This window comes from Tupaia chinensis, unplaced genomic scaffold (assembly GCF_000334495.1).
Source record: "Tupaia chinensis unplaced genomic scaffold, TupChi_1.0 Scaffold000355_1, whole genome shotgun sequence".
Lineage (NCBI taxonomy): Eukaryota > Metazoa > Chordata > Mammalia > Scandentia > Tupaiidae > Tupaia > Tupaia belangeri.
In genome coordinates this window covers 8,498,637-8,523,282 of record NW_006159850.1, presented here as the reverse complement: position 1 = coordinate 8,523,282, position 24,646 = coordinate 8,498,637, and the positions used below count along the sequence as shown (strand labels likewise).

Genomic DNA, 24,646 nt, shown 5'->3' with positions numbered 1-24,646 from the left:
TTAAATAATCAGATCTTCAGGACAACATTGAAAAAACGTAGGTAGTTTTATTTCCATTTAACAGATGGGAGAAAGCAAGGCACGGAGTCATGGAGTAACTTGCTTAATATTCCTCATCTTTTAAACGTATTAGCCAAGATATGATCTCAGTTCTAATCCCCGAGTGGCAAAATTAAGCCATTCCAATAGTTATGGCTCCACGGAGGCTCATTTTAATGATAGCATAGACTAAAGAAATGAGTCTGCTCCTGCCAACAGAAGTTGACTGTTTGGTCATCATTAAGCTCACTTTGGGTCATTAATTACTCTTGACTTGGTTTTGTTTCAGTTTTTTTCTGGGCTTTATGGTGGTGAGGTGCCCTTTCACTGCGAAATGGCAGAACAACTTAAAAGTTCATTTGATGGTGACTAAATGTCTTAGTGCCGCTAAAAGGTAAGTCTAGTGATTTGCTTTATATTTCAGAAAAATGAAAATGATCAGCAAATTATTTCACTGATTAAACCTTTTGATTCTAAATGAAACTGGCAAATACTGGGCAACCATCACAATGATCAATGCCTCCCCCAGCTTTTGCCCACTGAGTGCAGGTGACTCAGTGGGAGCTAAAAGCTAAGGATTATAAAACCATACAAGGTATGTAACCTGGTAAAGATAGTCTGACATACTATGGGACCTCAAGAAAGGTTAGGTCCTGGGACCAGCATATGGCATAATGGTTACATCACCGCACTCCCATGTAATTGTCCGTGGTTCAAGTCCCAGACCTGGCAGCTTGAAACTCACTCTGGGCATGTGTGTGTGCATGCCCAAGATCCCAAGAGGAGGATAGAGGAGAAAGGATTGTGGTGTGACCATCCTCTTGTTTTCTGTCTCCCTGTCTTTCTGGTGAGCACATGTGTTCTATAGCAAAAACAAAAACAAAAACAAAACAAAAACAAAAAAAAAAAAAAAAAACTCTCTCTTTAAAAAAAAATGGAAAAAGAAAGGTATAGGTCTACAACCTAACCTCAGATCTTGGAAGAATGACTTTATTTGGAAAAAGGACCTTTACAGATGTAATTAAGTCTTTCAAGCTGAGATGATCCTGAATTTAGGATCTAAAGTCAATGAGAGTTGTTCTTATAAAAGAACAAGAGAACATATACAGACAGAGGATGCCAAGATGGAGGCAGAGGTTGGAGTGATGCACCAAGGAGCTACAGAACACCGATGATTGTGACCAACCACCAGAAGCCAGGAGAGAGCCCTAGATTATACTCTCCCACAGGAGTCTCCAAATGCAACCAACTCTGCCTCCTCCTGGATTTTAGACTGCTGGTCTCTAGAAGTAGGAGAGAATAAATTTCTGTTGTTTTAGGCCACTTGCTTTGTGGTCATCTCTTAAGGTAATCCTAAAAACACAAGTACTAAATTATTTTACCAAGTAAAGACACAAAATCATTAAATTCAAACTGCCTAGAAATGTAGTAGAGGACATTATCAAAAATTAGATTTGTGTGTCTATCAATAAGTAGTTTATGTGGTTTTTTCAATCAATATTTGAAGATATCATTCTGAAAGGTAGGCTTAATCAAATTAGTTGTTTGAATGACTGGCAGACATTGAGCAGCCTGCTGATATAATCTACAAGTGTGTATGAGACAGAAGATAGTATTTGTTGGAAGCTCAATTTTTTTTTTAATTTTTTATTTTATTTTATTTTATTTTTTTTTCTTTTTGGTGAAAAGGGAGCTTTACTTACCCATTGGGTGTAGAAAATCAGAAAGAATATTGTTCCTAACCAAACAATAAGCAAAAAGCCTGATGAACTACAAAGTCATAAGTTTTCTTGAGTTCATGAGAGAATTGGGTTTCAGGGCAACCCAGCAGATTCATTTCCAAGTGAAGACAAGCCTCTCCAAGAAGATATGAGATGGAAACACAGATTCCTCTATTACAGGCCTCAGGAAGAAATGGTACCAAGAGCCATCCTTAAATTTTTAACAAGAGTATGAATCCTCTGGGAGGCAAAAACACAATGAAAGCTCTCACTCACTCCTGAGTTTTCCACATGAACCTTGACCAGATGCTCACTAAGTAGACTGAGGGTGAGTGAGAGAGCAGAGAGAGCCTCCCTTTGTGGTGCAGGGCTGAAGGAGGGGAGCAGTTGCCTGGTGGGAAGGCAAGAACCCAATCTAGACCTTTTTCCTATGGAACAACGTCCTTAAGCTTCTCAGAGAGTCCAGAAGACTTGGGGGGATTCATTAAGACTTGGCAGCTGGGGCCAGCAGGTGGCATGGTGGTTAAAGATACTGGATTCCCACATGGCCTACTGTGGTTCAAGTCCTGGACCTGGTTACTTGCTTTCTCACTTTCCCTTCCTCTCTCTCTCTCTGTCTCTGTCTGGTCAAATTAAAAAATAATAACAAATGGAAATAAATAAATAATTCTTTAAAAATAAAAGTAAATGAATTAAAAAAAAAAAAGACTTGGCAGCAAGGAGTGAAAGCTAAACTCTTTCTCTACCGAGGGAAGGCAATAAGAGTTATGAAATCTGTATCCTACACCAGTACCAAGAGGATCTTCTATAGCTTCAGAGGAGAAATGAAACTACTCACACAAGACTCACTATGGATCCAAAGGCAGAGTTGTGCTGCCATGAGAAAGAGGAGTGGCATTACCCAGAAAGCCCTGCTCTTGAGACCCAAGAACACAGGGCTTATCTAGAAGAAGTGGAATTTTACTGTAGTAAGATTCTTTCACTGTTTTACATGCAGGGTTAAAATGTTATGTGTAGCTGGTTGCAATAAATTAAAAAGGGCTGTTTTAAACTCTAGGGCAACTACTAACAATTTATAAAAAATAGATATATATAATCATTCAACAATGAAGATAATCTCTTCAACAAATTATGCAGAATAATTAGACATCCATTTCTATACAAAATAAATAAATATTGATCCATACCTGCACAATATTAAAAAATGAGCTCAAAATGGATCCTAGACTTATGTGTAAAATTTAAACATAGACATTTCTCCAGAAAGACTAGAGAAAATCTTAGGTTGGGCAAATTTCTTAGATACAAAACAACAAGCACCATCCACTTTTTAAAAATTAATAAATTGGATGTCATAAAAATTATAAATGTTTGTCCTTCAGAAGATACAGTATCTGAAACAAAGAAGTCAGCCACAAATTGTGAGAGAATATTTGCAAAACACTTATCTGATGAAGGATTGCCATTAAGGGTTTATAAAGGATCCTCAAAGCTCAATAATAAGAAAACAAAATAATAAAAATAGAAAAAATATTTGAATATACACTTCATCAAGGAAGATGTGGAGATGATAAATAAGGACATGAAAATATGTTTAACATCATTAGTCATTTGGGAAATTCAATTAAAACCCAATGAAATAAGTTTTAGAAATTAAGCTGGATAAGGCCAGCAGATGATGTGGAAGTTAAGGTGGCTGGATCCCACATGACCAACCCAATGGCTTGAAAATTATACTGGGCACATGTATGTGTGTGCCCAAAATCCTGAGAGAAGAATGGAGAAGAAGGGATTGTGACATGGCCATCTACTGGGGGGGGGGAGGTGTGTGATTTCTCACTTTCTCTCTCTTTCTCCCCTCTCTGGTGAGTACACTCACCCTATAGAAAACTAAAAACAAAGCAAAACAAAAATCAAATTGGCAATTCCAAGTGCTGATAAGAATGAGAATGACTGGCATTCTCATCCATTGCTGATGGGAATACAAAATGGTAATGTTAGCCATTTGGGGAAGTAATTTGACATTTTCTTATAAAATTAAATATTTAGTTATATAGGACCCAGTAATTTTCTTTCTGAATGTTTACCCACGTAGGATGAAATATGCTTTTCACACAAAAACCTGAATACAAATCTTTATAGTGCATTTATTTGTAACTTCCAGAAAATGGAAACTACCCAAGTGTCATCCCACTGGTATATAGATAAATTTATGATGTCTCAATGAAATACGTACAACTCAGCAATAAAAGGAAACATATTTTAGATGCATGAAATAACATGGATGTATCTCAAATACAATGTAGTATGTGAATGAAGTCCAACTCAAAGTAAATGTATAAGGACTTCTCAAAAAGTGCAAATTCTTGGGACCAGCAGTTAGCGTAATGGCTATGTCACTGGACTCCCACGTAGATGACCGCCATTCGAGTCCCGAACCCGGCAGCTTAAACTCACGTCAGGTGCATGTGTGTGCGTGCCCAAGATCCTGAGAGGAAAATGGAGGAGAAGGGATTGCGGCGTAGCCATCCCCCATGGTGGGTGATTTCTCGCTTTCTGTCTCTCTGTCTCTCTCTGTCTGTCTGGAGAGCGCATGCGCCGTATAGCAAAAACGTCTCCAAAAAGGAAAAAAAAGTGCAAATTCTTTTTTTAATGTTTTATTTATTTTTTTAGAGAGATTTTTTTTTTTTTTGCCATAGGTGCATGTGCTCACCAGAGACAAAGAGAGAGACAGAGAGAACATGAGAAATCACCCCCCTCAGGGTATAGCCACACTGTAATCCCTTTTTTCCCCATTTTTCTCTTGAGATTTTGGGCATGCATGTTCATGAGCCTGGTGTGAGTTTTCAAGATGCCTGCTCCAGGACTCAAGCCATAGTCAGCCATGTGGAAGTCCAATGCCACAAACACTACGCTACCTTCTGTCCCCCCAAAAGTGCATATTCTGAAAAATGCTAATTATGAAAGCACTGTGCATGTTTTTACATGTTCTTACAAAGAATGCCACCATCCGCCACCCAGTGTCTTCCCTTCCAATATTCTAGGTGAGAAAACGTGATTGGTCAAATGTGATGGGTTCTGCTGTTGCACTGGTAAGCCCCTAAGGAGAGTGAGTTTGACTGACCAGTCTCATGAGAAATTTACCTGCCTTTCAGAAACAGTGTTTCATCTTGCACTTGGCCTATAGCCCAGGATTTCCAAAATCGCTCCATGATGATAAGAATCACTTTGTGACACATACCGTCTTTAGGGTCCCAGAGCAGACCCACTGAATCATAACCTCTACAGTGGTACTTAGACTTGGCTGAACCCGAGAACCACCTGGGGAACCTTAAAACTACTGATGCTTGGATCCCATACTCCACATTTCTGATGGAATTGGTCTGGGAGAAAGCTTGGTCATCAGGAGTTTTAAGAGCTCCCCAGTTAAATCTAATGTGCAATTGAAGTTGAAATCCATAGACAGGACTTGGGAAGCGGTGTGTTTGCTAAGCATTCCAGGTGTTTGTCACGGTCAGGAAGATTTGGAAACACTTACATGTACTCTGTAGGGGTAAAGGAGTGAGTACTCTGACAGATTATTTAAGAAGATAACGTGGGAGAGAAACCAGAGTCAGCTTAGAGGTCTCCTAAAACCAGGCTCACCTAGTATAACTCCCACATTTTCTAGGAAATAGAGTTTTGAGTGGTAGTTTGAACAGAAAATGAGAGAACTAGAACCCTGAAACCAACTACTATTAATTCTTTCATTCCTTTATGCAGTCGGTCTTTTATCTAATATTTCATATTTATTGGTCATCTGTTATACTATGGAACACTTTAGTAAAGAGGATTGGAACCCAGTGATGAATAATAATGTAGATACATTGAGACTCTGTAATATTTTAAATGCTTTTGGCTGGCTTAAATGACTGGAAGAAGTCTTGACTGAATAAAATAAACAGAATAGTATATTTGCATCTTGGCCTTTTTCATCATTTTTATTCTTTCTCAGAGAAAGCTCACATGTAATGGCAGCAAAATCCATTGAAATCCTGATTTGGAAACACTTAGCTACCCTTGTCAATAATGAGCTCCATGATAATTTTTAGTGACTCATCAGAGTTAAAACAAATAAACAAACAAACAAAATCTCTACACAACGGGCCCATCTTTGAGGGAAAATTATAGCTTGCTGACCACAGTTCATGGCTGGATTTCTAACCATTAACCATTGGCTGCAAGAATACAGAAATTTCAGTCACCTCTGGGCAAGGAGAAGCTGGCTGGATCAGCAGGCAGCATTCCATCCCAACCCTAGGAAAGAGCAGTACTTTCCTTCTTCCCTTTGTTCCTCCTCTTTCCCGGAAGGTTCAGCATTTATACTTTTGTTCCACCACTAAGGCACTTCCAATCTCACCAAATCCAGCACTCAAATCCTTTTTGGTGCTGCTTGTATATGAGGGAAATATGAAAAATTAGAAGCACTTTTTTTGATCAAGTTTCTCTTTGCCAGATAATTTCTGAGCTTTTGATTTTATTTCAGATGAATGCGATTTAATTTTCTCCATCACCATTATGCAACATTAACAGTTTCACAGGCTGCCAAACTATGTTTGATGAAAAGGATAGTGTCACTAGATCAGGCTTGTGCAGCCTACAAAGAGGACAGGAAAGGGGAGGACTGAGAGAGAAGACAGGAAGAGGAACTCACACACAGGGATAACCCAAGTGCCATCAGATGTCTTGCAAGACTCTCTCTCAACCTCTCACTGTTCTGTGAACCATTATTTTGTCCCAGTGTATAGATGTGCACATTGAATATTGGAAGGTTTTTGTCTCAGGATTGGGAAGAGGCATTGGATAGCAGGAGGTACTAAGTGGTCATTTTTCTTTGTATTTATAAGAGAATTCCTGGGCTTCCATTTCCTGTTTATGTGATTTGCTATGGGGAAAGGAGAATGAGACAAAAACTAAACATTTTATTGAGCTTTAGTTAGATCCCTTATACCTGCTGTCTAAAATGTGCGACGGTAAGCTTTCGTCTTTCCTTCTACATAAGTGTCTCCTGGGAATAAATATGCCGGCTCTGTATCTTGGAATGATAAGCAGGTATGAACAGGTCTGTAGCTAGGTGTGCAGACTTTTGTGACAATGTCTCCAGCAAACTTGGGTGTTTTTGCAATTCCTGGTTCGTTAGATTTTATGCACTATTTGGGGGTGTCCCAGTCAGCAAGCATTGCTCCAGTGCATTTTCAAAAATGTTGTTTCTAGGAAGAAGCTGAAAAACTCATTGTTCAGATTCAGAGGGAGAGTTTGTTAAAGAGGGCATTTCTAATGCCCACTTGCCTCTCCTAGAATTTTGTTTTTTCATTCTGCTGTCCAAAACCCAATGTACTGTTCAGGGGTTCAGGTTAAATTCAGGAGCAATATTTTTACAGGGAGGTGTTAAAACCAAGCAGCATCATATAAAACCATATTTTAAAAAAATTATCTCATTCCTCACTGCACCCACCCCAACACCTTGTGCACTCTCCCTGAGAAACAGTTCTTCCAACAGTTACTTCTGTCAAAAGAAACCATTCGAGGGGCCATATGGTGGCTCAGCAGCAAAACACACCACTCTGAGAGGCTGACCACATGGGAAGGTTCCAGGTTTGTTACCAAAGCGCTCCAGAGGTCCACGCAACTCCCACGTGCTGATGATCCAGAGCTGGCTGAAGCTGAGGGTGGGTGCAGCATTAAGACCCTGTTGAGATGATGTCTCCCCTGATAGTCTGTCTCCTTCTCTGTGTGTCTCTCTTGCTCACAGAAGATATAAATAAACTTAAAAAAAAAAAAGAATTCATTTATGTTTTGAAAGGGTATGAAATGATTTATTTTTAAATTTCCATTATAGTATGTATGTTCTCCAAAGTTTTACACAGATATATACACACACGAATATGCATATTTTACATGTAAATTCATATATATGACATTTATATTATATGAATGAATGGTCTTTTACCCCATATCTAAAATTAAGTAGAAAAATTCTAACTTTTAAAATAATATGAATCATAATAGATTAAATTAAATTGTAGCACCTTGTGATCTTTGCAAATATCTTGGGTTGTCCTCATTTCTTTTTTGTCTGCTTAAAAATGTCTCCCCTCAAGAGAAGCTATTTCACCAGAGTCTGACTGAAATTTTCTGAGACCAAGAAACCTGAGTAGGGAAAAACCCAACTGTAGATCATTCTACTATTCCTTTATCATTTAGGAGATTTTAACTTGAGAAACATTTGTGAAGGTGGCAGTTCTAGGGAAAGGCTCACTGAAAGACTGAGGCCTCATCTGAGGACTCTAGAACTCGCCTACATTCTCCACACCTGACTGCCCCGATAGAACTCCGATGTAACGACCAGGGAGCACAACTAAAAGCACTGTGTGAACCAGAGAGCATCGAATAAGTGGTCTCTAGGAAACCCTTAAAATGACATTTTTCTTTGTATTTATAAGAGAATTCCTGGGCTTCCATTTCCTGTTTATGTGATTTGCTATGGGGAAAGGAGAATGAGACAAAAACTAAACATTTTATTGAGCTTTAGTTAGATCCCTTATACCTGCTGTCTAAAATGTGCGACGGTAAGCTTTCGTCTTTCCTTCTACATAAGTGTCTCCTGGGAATAAATATGCCGGCTCTGTATCTTGGAATGATAAGCAGGTATGAACAGGTCTGTAGCTAGGTGTGCAGACTTTTGTGACAATGTCTCCAGCAAACTTGGGTGTTTTTGCAATTCCTGGTTCGTTAGATTTTATGCACTATTTGGGGGTGTCCCAGTCAGCAAGCATTGCTCCAGTGCATTTTCAAAAATGTTGTTTCTAGGAAGAAGCTGAAAAACTCATTGTTCAGATTCAGAGGGAGAGTTTGTTAAAGAGGGCATTTCTAATGCCCACTTGCCTCTCCTAGAATTTTGTTTTTTCATTCTGCTGTCCAAAACCCAATGTACTGTTCAGGGGTTCAGGTTAAATTCAGGAGCAATATTTTTACAGGGAGGTGTTAAAACCAAGCAGCATCATATAAAACCATATTTTAAAAAAATTATCTCATTCCTCACTGCACCCACCCCAACACCTTGTGCACTCTCCCTGAGAAACAGTTCTTCCAACAGTTACTTCTGTCAAAAGAAACCATTCGAGGGGCCATATGGTGGCTCAGCAGCAAAACACACCACTCTGAGAGGCTGACCACATGGGAAGGTTCCAGGTTTGTTACCAAAGCGCTCCAGAGGTCCACGCAACTCCCACGTGCTGATGATCCAGAGCTGGCTGAAGCTGAGGGTGGGTGCAGCATTAAGACCCTGTTGAGATGATGTCTCCCCTGATAGTCTGTCTCCTTCTCTGTGTGTCTCTCTTGCTCACAGAAGATATAAATAAACTTAAAAAAAAAAAAAGAATTCATTTATGTTTTGAAAGGGTATGAAATGATTTATTTTTAAATTTCCATTATAGTATGTATGTTCTCCAAAGTTTTACACAGATATATACACACACGAATATGCATATTTTACATGTAAATTCATATATATGACATTTATATTATATGAATGAATGGTCTTTTACCCCATATCTAAAATTAAGTAGAAAAATTCTAACTTTTAAAATAATATGAATCATAATAGATTAAATTAAATTGTAGCACCTTGTGATCTTTGCAAATATCTTGGGTTGTCCTCATTTCTTTTTTGCTCTCTCATTCTCATTCATCTATCCCCACCAGCTCCACCCATCATCCCTTCCACCCGTTTCCTGCCTGTCTCTACCCACAAGGACTTGTAGAACTGGTTCCTCTCCTTGCCTTTACTCCAACACCATAAACTTAAAACAAAACACATGGCCCTGGACAGGGTGCTGTCTTCAGTTTTCCATTACCTTCTCCTGATACTTTCTTGTTGGTTTTGGATTCTGCCTTCCAAACCCCCAAGAGCACACTTTCTAGGTATAAAGCAAATAAGGGTGTGTTTTTTTTCTGTTGCTCAGCAGAATCTTGCTGAGTGTGTGGGATGCACCAGCTCAGTGGTGCAAGATTTGATTGGAAGCAGCTGACAAGCCCCAGCCATCTGGTACGTGCGCTCACCAAAGTGCCTGTCCCTTGTGGTTGCTTAAGAAAAACATTTATAGTCTCTGGGTCACAACTGCTTCTCTTTTGTTCTCTTGATGCTGAAGTTAGGTTTGCTTTTTCCCCCAGAAGGTCTGAGATAAGGCAACTGGAGAGAGGGCTGTGGGGTATCAGAGGAACCTCTGTTCTGTATACCAACCCAACCTCTTATGAGCCTCAGCTGCCTACACCCTTTCTCTTAGTTCTCATGTGGATTCATAGAGCCCCCCTCCTACCATTTACCGATTATTCTCTTAATGTTTCATATAGATAAGAACTTTGGTGTCACCTTGTAGAAAGTTTACTTCCCTGTTCTTCTTCAGGGAAGATTGTAAGCTTCTTGAAGGCAGGCACTTATTCTAAATATAAAGTCTGGCACAGGCTTAATAATGTTAACATTACTACTTAATAAGTATTTTTAGGGTACTCCAATGTATAAATAAGTTAAGCCCCTTTTCTCAGCCTCTCCAGCCTGGTTAGGAGTGGGAGGGATGACTGAAGGACACAGACTTTGAGAAAACATTGACTCTAGAAGTCATGGAGTGCCTGAGTCCCTGATGTCACCCTAACAGGAACCTCTTCTTCTTTTTTTTTTTTTTTTCTTTTTCTTTTTTGGAGAGGTTTTTGCTATAGGGCATGTGCGCTTGCCAGACAGACAAGAGAGAGACAGAGAGATAGAAAGTGAGAAATCACCCCCAGAGGGGATGGCCACGCTGCAATCTCTTCTCCTCCGTTCTCCTCTCGGGATCTTGGGCACACATGCACACGTGCCTGGCGTGAGTTTAAGCCACCAGGTCCAGGACTCGAATCATGGTCGACTACATGGGAGTCCAGAGACATAGCCATTACACCAACTGCTGGTCCATGGAACCCCTTCTTCAGAAAAGGCCCAGAATTGCTCTAAAAACTATCCTCCTGAACACTCATCTTAATGCCTGGATTCCCCTTCACCTTAGCCTGGTGGTGGGAGCTTGCCATGTAGTTAGTAAAGCATGCTTCTGTGTGTTAATGCATTATAGAAATTTACTTAAACATTTTTATAATTTTTATTGATAGACTTTAAGAATAGTTTTAGACTTACATAAAAATAGAGCGGCTAGTATGGAGGTCACATATCACCTCTCTTCTGCTCCCTACATAGTTTTCCTTATGGATATGTTGTGTTAGTGTGGTGACTTTATAACCATCCAATAAACTAATAGCAATACATTATTTTTAACTAAAATCTGTAATTCATTCACATTCTCATATATTTTTTTCTTTTTAACCTAATGTTCTTTTTCTGTCCTAGGATCTCATCCAGGATACCACATGACATTTAAGTGTCTTGTCTCCTTAGGGTCCTGCTGTTTGCAGCAGATTACCAAACTTTCCTTATTTTTGATGACAGTAATAGTTTTGAGGAGGGACTGGTCAGTTATTTTATAGAATGTCCCTCTGTTGTATTTTTTACAGTGATTTCCTTAGGATTATATTACATTTATGGACTGTTGGGAGGAAGACCACACAGGTAAAAAATCTATTCTTATCAGAGCAATCTTAAAGACATATACTATCAACATGATTTACTGTTGTTGGTGTTGACCTCAATCATCTGGCTGAAATATTGTTTGTCAGGTTTTTCACTGTACAACTATAGTTCCAGTCTTTTCATACTTTACTTTGGGGAATAGAGTCACAATGGCATGTGTATTTTTATTCTCCAATCTGAGTACAATGATGTCCTTTCTCAGGAGTGTGTATTGCAATAATTTTATGCAGTCCTCTGTGTATGCATCTCCATACACAGAGAATGGGGTCTCTATGTGTTTGATACTCTGAAAAATTTATATAGCACAAAGACTTGTGAGGAAGTGTATGTGTGCGTTGCAAGAACAGAATTCTCAGCAAGAAAACTTAGATTTATTTCCATTACCTTTTTAAGGGGAGAAAAGTCATTGTGGAGATACCTATTTATGTTAGAAAATATTTAGCTAAAGAAAAGATGGCGAGTCTGGCATGGAGGATGCATCAATGATAACAACCACTGACACTTAATGCAACCCATCCTGTGCCAAGGATTTTGTACACATTTTATTCAATCTAATTTCAACCTCAGATAGCTGAGCAGCTTTGGATAATCTGTTTAACTTCTGCATTCTTCCATCTCCTCATTGTCACACGAAGATTAGAAAAATATCTATGTTATTGGATAGTTGCATGGATCAAGTGAGAGTGTGTGTATGAGGCTTGGTGAGCTTAATAACTAATCTGAGTTCACTGAGCTAGTAAATCTCAGAGCCATGGCTCAAATCATTGTGCAGATCATGTCTACTCCATGTGGTGACCTCTACCCTATGTGCGATATGTCCTCCCAGGTAAGATGGCACCTTTTTTGAGTTATTCTGAAAGATGAGAGTGTAGGAGAAGATGGAACTGGGGACTCAGGGTTGCAGTTTTGTATTTTTTTTCTCTTGGCAGCTAATTTTCAGGTAAGATTAGCTGTGGAATTGGAAGCCCCTGTTGAATAGGTTTTTCATGAGTTCTCCTTTCTTCCTTCTCTTCTCAGAGGACGGTCCTAGAGCATGCCAAAACCCTGTCTTTAAAATTACTTTGTTTTGCCTCTCTATTTTTCTTCTTGATTCTTTTCCTCTCACTCTCCTACATCTCCCACCCTCTTCCCACCCTGTCTCCAGTATCCATAACCATTTTCCCTGCCTCTATATAATCTAATCTTTCAGTTTCTGCCATAGAGTTCAGACAGTCAGTATATATTAAATGGAGACATACAATGTTAAAAAAATTACTTTGTTTTATTCCCTCCAAAAAGCTGAATTAATATCCTTACTAGAGAATACTGATCTTTTTTCTCCTCTTGCTGTTGGTCAACCTGCCAAATAATCCACCATACCTGCAATTATGATATATTTCTATCATAGTTTGATTTGAGGGAACTGCAAACATTGAGCATGCAGTTGAGGAGATGTACTGAAGTCAAAATTATCAATACATGTTCCAAGATCGGCTTGCAAGCTACCTTCATCTTTGTCCAGTTTGTGGAGTTATTGTGTTGATTTATTTTAATTCTGTCAAAATCACTTGGGAGAAAAGAAAAGCATTCTTCACCTTCTCTTCTAAAGAATTTTAGGGACTTTTTCTTTTCTTAAGAATTATTTTATTGAATTGTATCCTTTGTTTATTTTTATTTGATCAGAGAGTGACAGAGTGAGAAAGAGAGAGAGAGGGAAAGTGAGAAAGCAAGCCAAGTCACCAGATCTTGGACTCAAACTGTGGTTGGCCATGTGGAAATCTGGCACCCTTAACCATTGCACCACCTGCCGGCCCTTCCAGGAACTTTTAAAGACCAAAGCAAAAAAGGAAGTCATCATGAGCAACTGCCTGAAAGGAAGAAAAATGTACATGTTTAAGCTGTGAGCTAAAAAGAAAGAAGGTGATTTTTAGAGAAGATTCTAGACACAAAATTTCCCCTGAAAAATTCTAAGAAGCAAGAGTCCCTTCTTTTTTGGATGATCTCATGGTACTTTTGAGTTGTATATGCAAACTGGTTTTAACTGGCCTTCTCAGCGGCCTTACAACCTAAGGCTGGAACTGGACAAAGATTTTTATTTCAGCAAACTGCAGGAGGAACATGAAGGAACGGCCACTTGGTGCTTGATCAGCAGGAGAAGTCAAGCCTTTTATTCTTTGTATACTGCAGTCAACAGAAAGTTATTGCTTAATTAACCCCTCTGAATGAATACCTGATAATTAATAAACCCATGAAGTATACCCTAAGGCTTTAAGTTGAAGAGGGCTCTTCTCTTCAAGTGGAAAAGAGAGAAAGGAAAAAAAAGAAAAAAAAAAAAAACATGCTGAACTAATGGGAAAAAATTCCGGTAGAAGGCAAAGCAATTAGGATTAGTGAATTCCATTTCATTTAAAGTTCCAAGATATAGAAGCCATTTATCTAACAAATTAATAATGGGAGTGACTTGCCTAATATAGTAACAAGTTCTTATATTTTATTAGTGGAAATCCAAACGGAGTAATTTAATGACAGACAAGCTTTCACATATATATAATTTTTTTGTTAGGCTTTTTAAGAAAAATGTCATTGCTCTCAGATAGTTTTAGATTTATGCATCTCTTCTAAATTGGTCCTCGCTTCAGTTTGGAATGATACATTTAACATTATGGCTGTGTAGAAAATCAATATTTTTTTAGTGTTTTCTTTCATTTTAAAAAGCTTCATCATCTGGCTAATTGTGTCACCATAAGAAAAGGAAAGGTTTGATGAGGTGGTTCACATTTCACAGGTGTTATTAAATTTGCCAAAGATTATACATGAGGATGACTGGGGACCTGTTGAATGGGCTGTGGGAGAGCTGAATGATAGGCACAAGGGGAAGTGTGAAGGGCCTTCACAAAGTTTATGGAAAATACATACCACGAAAAAACTGGGCCTGCTGTTGGCGTGGTGGTTGTGGTGGCTGGATCTTACACGGTGGGCTGTGTGGTTAGAGTTCTGGATCTAGTGACTTGAAAAACATGCCAGGTGTACATAGTGTCCAAAATCCTAAAAGGAGAAAGGACAAGAAGGAATTGCGGAATGGCCCAACCACTGGGGGTGCTTTCTCACCCAACCCCCATCTCTCTGTCAAGCATACATGCCCTAATGACAAAATTTTAAAAAATAAAAAAAACCTATTCCCCAAAGTAAATGTGTACTTTAATTCCATTTTCCCACACAAATTTATTTATTTATGTATTTATTTTATTTCAATTTTTTATACTATTGTATGTCTTCATAAATTTCAGTACTCAAATATTATTTCAGGGCCATGAAACTAACCTTTACCTCTAAATTTAGAGAAAATATATGGTTAGGGTCAGCACATGGCATGGTGGTTAGGGTGCTAGACTCCCACAAGGGGAACTGCGTTTTCAGTCCCAGACATGGTGACTTGAAAATCATGCTGGATGCATATACTAGTGTGTCCAAAATCCCAAGAAGGGAACGGAAGAGAAGGGATTGTATCAGCCCAGGGTAGTGACTTCTTAACTTCCCTTTCTCTATCTCTCCCCAGTGACCCAAACTTAAATGTATATATATATATAGATAGATAGATATACTATACTCTAGGGGCCAGCAGGTGGTGTGGTGGTTAAGGTGCTGGACATTCACACATGGCCAACCACAGTTTGAGTCCCAGACACCTGGTGGCTTGCTTCCTCACTTTCCCTGTCTCTCTCTCTCTCTCTGTGTCTTTCTCTGGTCAAATGAAAATAAATTAATGAATAAATAAAAGTAAGCAAATAATTCTTTAAGAAAAGATATACTCTAAAAGGTGTTAATGGTAATGGTCTTATGACAAAGGTCCATAGTGGTTGAATTTTCATGGAACATCTGAAGTTTTTCCTGGGCGTCAGAGCAGGTGAGGCAATCCTGAGAACATTGCATCTCTGACCTTCTCTCTGTTCGAGGAGGGGTTCATTTGTTACTCAGTAGTTGTTTCCTGAACTGCTATATGCCAGGCGTCTGTACAGGTCCTTCTCTTAGCCTCAGCCTGATGGGAGACAGCAAGAAGAGTGCTTTCACAGTCCTCCACCTTCAGAGGTCCTTGTTAAATGAATCCCTAGAGAATGATATGCTCTAAAGTTGGTGAAAGGTATTAGCAACTAGTTGGTTGAGGTAACACGTAGTTAAAAAAAAAAAAAAAAAAAAAAAAAAAAAAACAAAGACTTCAGAGAAAAGCAGAACAGCACCAAGTCCCACCAGCCATGACCTTGCACAGATCTGAACCTTACTTTCCATGATCCATAAAATAGGAACATGCATATTTTCTTCATAGGCTAGTTATATAGCACATGAAACACCCAACATATGGTCAGCACCTGAGAGTATTAACAGTCTTTTCCATTTTATTCAGTTATGCAAAGTCTTAGAGGGGTCTCAGAGCTCTAAAATAACAATAATAATACCACAGTGACACCAAGAGTAAATACCATATTAAGCACCTTGAACACACTTTTAAAAAATAGCTGCAACAATGCTAAGAGAGAAATTGTGTTTAACCCATTTTAAAGATGAAAAAACCAAGGATACATTTGTCTGTTGTAAAATATTACCAATACTGTTCTGATACTGAACATTTATTGACTACTTATTAGGATATCCCGGGCACTTGACATTTTCATCTTGTTTATTCCTCATTTATTCATTCAACAAATAGTAACTGAATGACTAGGTAGTCATTGTGGTGCAATCTGTATGGTCTTGCAAACAAGAGACAGTGTAAAACAGTCCATGAGGTAGATACTATCATTATCTTTAGTTTATATTTCAGGAAAAGGAGAAGTTGAAATATGACTAGTGAATGGCGAAGACTGAGTTGAAATTCAGACATTTCACTTTTAGGCATGATACCATATTGCCTCTAAGAAAGTTGCTTAGGCTCAGGGGCACTGAGACACTGGGAATGAGTTGGATGAGATATCCTGTCTTCCTTTAAAGTAATGAGATATTCTGGCATAGAGAGTCAGTGTGACTGCAGGTCGTTCCTGACTTTCACTGCATGCAGCATCCCTGCTAGACACCCACACTCTGAGCCAGCAGCCCTGGTTCTTTGGCCTGCCACTAAGAACCATGTCAGTTTATCTATCACCAGTGAAGTGGTGATAACCATGCTTTACTTAGAAGGGGTCCAGGAGAATGATATGAGACTATAGTACAGTGTGTTTTGTGTTTTGGAAGTTCAAAGCTATGATGCCCCTTTAAGATATGATTCACTTTGACAAATGGTGGGAGAAGTGTATTGCTTCAAAAGGAATTCAGTTGTATTTATTTGCTATTTACTCTATTTGAGTTCTCTCTTGTTTGACGTTGGCAAATGACTATTGATGACAAACACATAAAGGAAAATCATCCATTGAAATAGAAAACAGGAACTTAGAATAGACTCAACATGAAAACTGAGGATCGCTCAGGTTGATTTCATTCATCATGTTGGCAATAACTATTCTTGTATTGCTAAACCTCTGGTTGAAAACATCTTAGCAGACGTAATCTACCCCTACCCAATAAACAAGATAGCCTATTAGACAATTTCTAATAGTTGCGTGAAGAAAACCAATGCATATATCTAACCATACACAGGTACTTGAGAATCAATTATATTCAATAATATAATGAGTATCTTTTTCAGCTTTATAATTCCTGCAAGAGTACTTATCTTTTGCAGGTTATATTAGTAAAGCAGGAACAGATGAAGTCAATTGTCAATTGTTCAAATGCAAGTACATGTTATGGAGACAGATTGCAACCTTGGATTCCACTAATGTGGGAAGATAAATCCCTCCTCATAAAACGGGTATTAGTAGCAATCTGTACCAATGCATTTAATTTCTCATATCCTTGTAAATCTTCAGAGTACAAATGAGGTGCTTACCTCCTATTACCTCACGTAGATCAGAAAGTTCAGGACTGTCCCAAGAAATCCTCTTTATTTTCCAAACCTGCTTTGTTTTATGTAGGAGAGCTGTAACATAAACATTAAACAGAACTAGTTAGCAGAGGTTTTAAGAAAATTAAAGGCACGGCCAAGTCTAGACATCCTAAAATAAGTGGATGGGGGTGGGTGGGTATGTGCGTTTGGTCCAGTTATTTTGGCCACCTTCTTAATGGACAATTTGGACTGCTGCACAGTCAATCCGCTTAATTGCATCTGTGTTGGCCATTAAAACAAATTGAATGCGCTATGTCCAATTTGGTCATGTCATAAAGAAATGGCCTATAGGGCCCATCGAGAAGCAGAATTCCAGCCATTATTCGATTATATCTGATCAATGGAGACAGCCTGTATGGGAAATCCAGGAGCCAAAGTAGATCATAGAGAAGCCCCAGCCTACTTTGCTGACCATATCACTAGGATCGACTGTCGACAGGAAGAAAATTGGCCAGGTGGTTGACAAAGCATCACCTTATTCTGTCCTGGGGAGAGAAAAGTCAGTACCTTGTGACTTTGCCTAAAATATCCAGTCAGCAAACCAACAGGTCATCTTTTCCACTTTGAGTCTCGAGTAATTTGAGAAGGAGGAAAAAAATTCAAAATCTTCACTGGCTTTGACCTCTAATGCTGGTATAAAAATAGACCTCATGCTGCATCCATTGTGATTAATGCTGGGTAAAGGTAATTTTAGCGGGGCCTAATTTTCTTATTTTTCCAGATCTCATCTCCATGTACTGTACCTTCCTCTGTACCTCTGCTCTTCTGAAAGGTCTCAGTGTCTTCATGTGAGGCTCCCCCTTCTGCTGGGTCTATCATCTCAAGTCACCTTGGTCTTTGGTGTCTTTGTAAAACTGAACAAGGGGAATGACTCTTAATAAGGGTATTGCTGTATTACACTGTATAGATTTAAGTCAAGGAGAACTTACTGTGGGCAATACATACTGAACATTTGATATATGGTAGGTGCTACTACCCTTGGCATTTTTAACTATATTCACTTATTCCTCATCTGACCTTGAGATGTAGGTTCTGATATTTCTACTATATGAATGAGACAATTGACATTTAAAATTTAACAACCTGTCAAGGTCAAAGTCACCCAATAGTATTAGAATCAAGATGTATCTTTTGGGTTCCCAGATACCAAAAGCTTCTACTGTCAATACCTTATTGTCTTGAGTACCATTGAGTAGGACCCATTTTCAAGCCTGTTTAAGGGGTAAATTGTTCATTAATTTATTATTACAATATTTTACTGTTTTCAAACCATGAGTTAGTTATTCTGTGAGTACAGAGTTGAATAAAACACAGTCCCTGCCTTTAAGGAACACAAAGTCTAGTTGGAGAGATAAAGCTGTCACTCAGCGGTACAAGTTGGGTATGTTTGGTCTGACTAAGCAGTAAGGTCCTTTCTTGGTTTTGAGTGATCAGGTTGCATTTGCTTTATCTCTTCTGTTCCCTCAGTCTGTGAAGGGAAATGTTCTCAGCCAAGGACTCCATGTTTTGAGGAGCTCAACAATGTGAAAAGAAGAAAAAAGTTTCCTGGAACAAGTAGTGGTGTGCTTTTCGTTTTGACTGGACAAGAGAACCTTTGGGAGCATAAAATACTGATGATAGATAGATGGGATCATATTGTAGGTGGGCTAGACCAGTAAAGGTCCTGTCATGGTGGATTGCGAAAACCAGTAGCTGGAATGCCTCATTTATTTCAGGGGTGTTTTAGGACTCAGAGTCTTTGGCATGTATTGATTAGAAATGAAAAAAGCCTTGCTAGACTCCCATGTAGTAAATCACAGTTCAAGTCCCTGATCTGGTGGCTTAAAACTCATTCCTGGTGTGTGTGCATACGAGCCCAAGATCCCAAGAGAAGAATGGAAAAAAGATTGTGGTGTGGCCATTTTCTTGGGGGGGGGGTGATTTCTTATTTTCTGTCTCTCTGCCTCTTTCTGTCTCTCCAGTGGGTGCACACGTCCTATACCTAAAATCGGTGGCACAGGTCATAAACAAAAAATCCCCCCCCCAAAAAAAAAAAAAAAAAAAAAAAAGAAAGAAAGAAAGAAAAAAGAAAAGAAAAGAAAAGAAGAAATTAAAAGAGCCAGTACTAGAGAAGAACTGGAAGAACAAGGGAGAGGAAGAGGAGCAAAAGGAGAAGAAATAGGGAAAAAAAAAAAGGAGAAGAGGCAGGGAAGGGAAAGAAAAGACGGAAGGAGCAGATTTTAAGATATTCCTATAAAGAAAAGATGAAGTTTGGCTCCTTCCCTCCCACATGTCCTAACTTTCTCAATGACCCCCATCACCTTGTCAATTTTTTATTTGCCAATTTAAATTCTACCTACTCTTCAAGACCAAAAGAGAATAGCCTCATCTTCTTTTATTTTTTTAATAATTATTTTATTTATTTATTTTACCTTATTTATTTTATTTTAAATTTGAGAGAGAGAGAGGGCCAGTGAAAATGGAAACCACAAAATCTGGGACTCAAACTGTGGTCGCCATATAGGAGTCCAGCACCTTAACCACCATGCCACTTGTTGGCCCTGCCTCATCTCCTTTGTGATAGGTTTTCTGACCTTCTCAAGGAGAATGGTTTGAACATATCTTCTTTTTCTTTCTGAAGGCCTTTTTTTTTAACATTTTTTCATTTTTTCAACACACATTTATTGCCCAGTGGATACATAGCACTGTATTGGTGTCTGCTGCTGATTTTTAGTCACCCATCGACTTTCATTCTGTAAGGATGTTTGTGTGTATGGTGTACTAATTTACGTTTCGGCTTACAGCATACAAGCGTTCCCTTTTCTCCACATCTTTGTCAACACATATAATTAATCTGTTTTGGTAATAAATATTCTAAAATATCTTATTTTGGTTTCAATTTGCATTTCCCTGGTGATAAGTGATATTGAACATTTTTTTGTGTACCTGTTGGCCATTAGTATGTCTGTGTAGAAATGTCTATTCAAGTCCTTTGCCCATTTTGTAATTGGCTTGGTTTCTTGCTTGTTTGAATTCTTTATTTATTTTGTATATTAACCCCTGATCAGATTATAGTTTGTAATTATTTTCTCTGTGGATTCCTTTGCTGTTCAGAGACTTTTTAGTTTGATGCAATCCTGTGTGTTTATTCTTGCCTTTGAGGTCTCTAAAAGAATAACCAATGCACAGAAGTTTTTTTCTCTGTTTTATTCTAGTACTTTCAAAGCTTTGGGCTTTATGTTTAAATCTTTGATTCATTTTAATTTGATTTCTATATATGGTATAAGAAAAAAAGTCCAGTTTTATTCTTCTACAGGTAGATATCCTGTTTTCTTAACACTATTTGTTGAAAGGACTATCATTTCCTCATTGTATATTATTGTCATCCTCACTAAATATTAATTGGCTTAAATTGTGGATTTATTCCTGGATTCTATCTTGTTCCATTGGTCTATGTATCTGTTTTTATGATAATACCATGCTGCTTTGATTGGTATAGCTTGGTAGTGTACTTTGAATTAGGTAGTATGATTCCTCCATCTTTGTTCTTTTTGTTCAAGATTTCTTTGGTTATTCAGGATCTTTTGTGGTTCCATGTAAATTTTAGGGGTTTTCTTTTTTATATATTTATGAAAAACATCTCTGAAATTTTCATTTAATCTTTAGACTCCTTTGGAAAATATGGATGGACATTTTAAGAATATTAATTTTATAGTCCATTAACATGGGATGTCTTTTCATTTACTTAAATTTCTTTCATTACTGTTTTATAGTTTGTAGTGTACCTATATTTCATCTCTTTGGTTAAATTTATTCCTGATTATTTTATTTTATTTGTGCTAACATAAATGGAACTGCTTATTTAATTTCTCTTCATTTTCTCCTTGTTTTCCCTTTTTTTTCCTTGCCCTTTAATTTTTTTTGGTGGGAATAGTATGCTGTTAATTTATAGAAACATTACTAATTTTTATGTTTTGATTTTGTATCCTACAAATTAATTCTACTAACTTTTCAGCCAAGTTTTATGGTTTCCTATGCACGAGATTATGTTGTATGCAAGCAGAGATCATTTTTCTCTTCCTTTTGGATTAGGATACATTCTGTTACTTTTTCTTGCCTAATTGTCCTGATTAGGACTTCCAGTACTATATTGAATAGAAGTGCTGACAGTGGGCATCCATGTCTTGTTCCTGATCTTAGAGGAAAAGCTTTTAGCTTTTTATCATTAAATATGATGCTAGCTTATCACATGTGACCTTTATTATGTTGAGGTCTACTCCTTTTATACCTATTTGATGAGAGTTTTTTTATCACAAGAGGAAATGGTCTTTTAATGGCTGCTATTTCCATGGATCCCTTGTCTTCTCTGGGTCCAGTTTAAGTCCCCAGTGAGGGCTCTAATGAATAAATTATATACAGCTTGACATACAGGTCTGAGTAATAGAAATTCTACAAATCGGGTGACTTCAATAACCTACATATCATCATTTCTCTTTTCTAATCAGAATTCATCACTTTTTACATATTGAAGGAGGGAGTGTCTATCATTTTTAGCTTAATGCTAGACTTCTATGTTCACGGACTCTGTCTTAGAGAACCTGGGGGATGTAAGAGTATTTGATAGAAATAGAAGCTAATGAAAGAAATATTTAGTTCAGTTTTTTAGATGAGAAACTGAGACCTAAGAACTTAAAATAGATATCTCTAACTAGAGGGGAATTTTTAAAAGTGTATTTATTCACTTCTTCTGTGAGTGAAAGAGATACAGAGAGAGACAGAAATACAAGTACCCTAGTAGGTTCCTGTTGGTACAATCCACCCCAAACCTTAGCCAGTCTCAGATCATGGGCTCACACATGACCTGTGTACTCAGAGGTCTCCAGATACAAACCCAGAACCTCCTAATTTGGGTTATCCTTGTACAGCATCATGTCATACCACTGCACCATCATTTGGACCCTAGAGGTGACATAACTAAAAGCATTTTATGTTATATGTTTGATAGACTTAGAAGTCTTACATCTCTTAATGTTCTGGGTCAATAAGCCTTTAGTTAGAAGTACTTTTTATGAAATAAGAAAAGATCAACCCATCTAATTAGATACATAGTCACAGTTTTCCTATCATCATAGTTTAAAAAAAAAAACTACTATTTGTACATTCACAAATTACAAAGGACCTTTAATTTATAAACCAAGATGCTACAAAACTACTTTCCATAGAAGTTATGCTAGTGAATTTAAAAATCACATCAGATTTACCAAAAATCTATTTATACGTACCTTTTAGCAAAGCAATTACGACATAGGGTGATACCTGTTAATGTACCTAGCTGAAGCACATTACCAGAAATTTTACTCACTATATTTTATTAGATCAAATGGGTAAAAGATTGACAATCTTGATTCCAAGCTCTTTCTGGATTCCTTTTGAAGAGTAGGAATGTTATGGGCCTAAATAGTGTGTGTGTGTGTGTGTGTGTGTGTGTGTGTGTGTACGCACATTTGTTTGTGTATGTGTGTTGTGTGTTTGGCATAGAAATATTTAGGAAAGCTATTTAAGTTAATAAGGTTCAGAAGAGGATATTTTGAGAGGAATTTCTTTTTCTAAGTCAGCAACTGGTAGATTAGAATCTGGTCTTTTATCGTCAAAAAAATAAAGGGTAGTATTCATCTTTTGATCTTTTGGAACAGTAACATTGTGGGTAAAAAGATTAGGATTACAATCAAGAGACTTGTAATAAAGGCCTGTACTCTATTCCTTGTTAGCTATTGGGTCATTGGAAAAGTCATGACACGTTTTTCATACAAAAACAGAAAAAAATGCATCATGACTTCTATGACAGCCCAAGAGTTAACCATGGACAAGTCCCTCAACTCATCTGAGACTTATTTCCCTGATCTGTACAATAGGGATGATAAGGTTTAATGTCATGAAGACTAATTAAGATAACATACAAATGTCCAAAGATTATGTAAAAAGTCCAACATGCTGCCTGGCATAAAACAGAAAATGACATGACGTTAAACAGACACTCAGTAAGCATGCTGAAAAATATGGAGCTTTAAGTATTCACAGTAACCGCCTTAGGTCTTAAACTCAGGAAGCAATCAGAATTACAACATATGCAATGAGGAATGGACTTTATTTGCTTACTAAATGTAAAGGTTTCAAAGGCCCCCTCCCCCTTTTCTAAAACCACTTTGCCTTTGCCAAGAGCCCCAAATAAATTTTCATATGAAAAAAAAAATAGTTCCTCATTCTTTAAACCGCACTACTTGGAGGCCCCCAAACTAGGGCAATGTTTCTCCTTTGTATAATTTTTCTTGCCAAATGAGACAATGAGGGACATTATAAAAATGACCCATGTTGATTCTTAGAAGATGTCATATCACTTTTGGGGAGCCCCCAATTTTGGCTAAATGACTGTCAGTCTAAGGCATGCAAAATGGCATGCTCACGCAGAGAAATGAATCAGCCTGAGAAAGCCATGGCCCAGGGATGAGTCTAGACACAACAAGTATCTTTTCTAGCTCCTGTTCTTCCAGATTAATCATTCATGAGCAGCTCAGGCATCTTGTCCATCTGCTATTCCTATAAAACCTGCATGAGGTCACTAGAGACATAGAGACCTTCCTGTGGGTACTCCAGCCATCTCCTTCTTGCCAATACATGGCTTCTGCAGCAATTAACCTTTCTCCTTAATGTCTTCTGATCTCTCCAACATGTACACCACTGCCAGGCATCTTTACCTGGAGTCGTTCCTCAGTTGTCACCCATTTTCCTGTGATGTGATTTAATCTCACATATCCATCTAGTGTTACTTTAAATGTCCCCTATTCTAAGGCTACGTCTCCAGCTCCAGCCTGCATTGAAGTTTGGTGCCTAAGTTCTTATTACTTCCTTTAAAATTCCATCTTCATCCTTGGGTGACTCATCCATAAAATGGGAATGATGATGCCAACATCATTAGATTTTTATGAAAATTAAACCAGTTAATTTTTGCAATGGGGTTGATAAAGATGGTAGGCTCTATTGCATTTGACTGGAGATAATGCATAGGGAGTACTCAACAAATATTAACTGATCACAACTACTTTAAAAATACTTGATCCTACTGCCATAATTATTCCATGTCACTTGGATCACAGTATGTTTGTACCACTGGAGTGCAAGAAATGCATTGCATACATTTGTATCCCAAACACACATTAGGTACTCTCAATATTTATTAGGTACTCTCAATATTTATTTATCAGATTGTAATAGCATCTGGGTTTGGATAATAACATTCCTTTCCTG

General features: G+C 37.9%; 1 long non-coding RNA gene across 1 annotated transcript in view; it reads left to right on the top strand.

Moving 5' to 3' along the window:
* LOC102490627 (uncharacterized) overlaps positions 1-24,646 on the top strand; it is a 139,142-nt gene that overhangs the window by 1,935 nt on the left and 112,561 nt on the right. The window contains exon 2 of the long non-coding RNA XR_335187.1: positions 329-433. This is a non-coding gene — a long non-coding RNA (uncharacterized LOC102490627). The remainder of the gene's footprint in view (positions 1-328; positions 434-24,646) is intronic.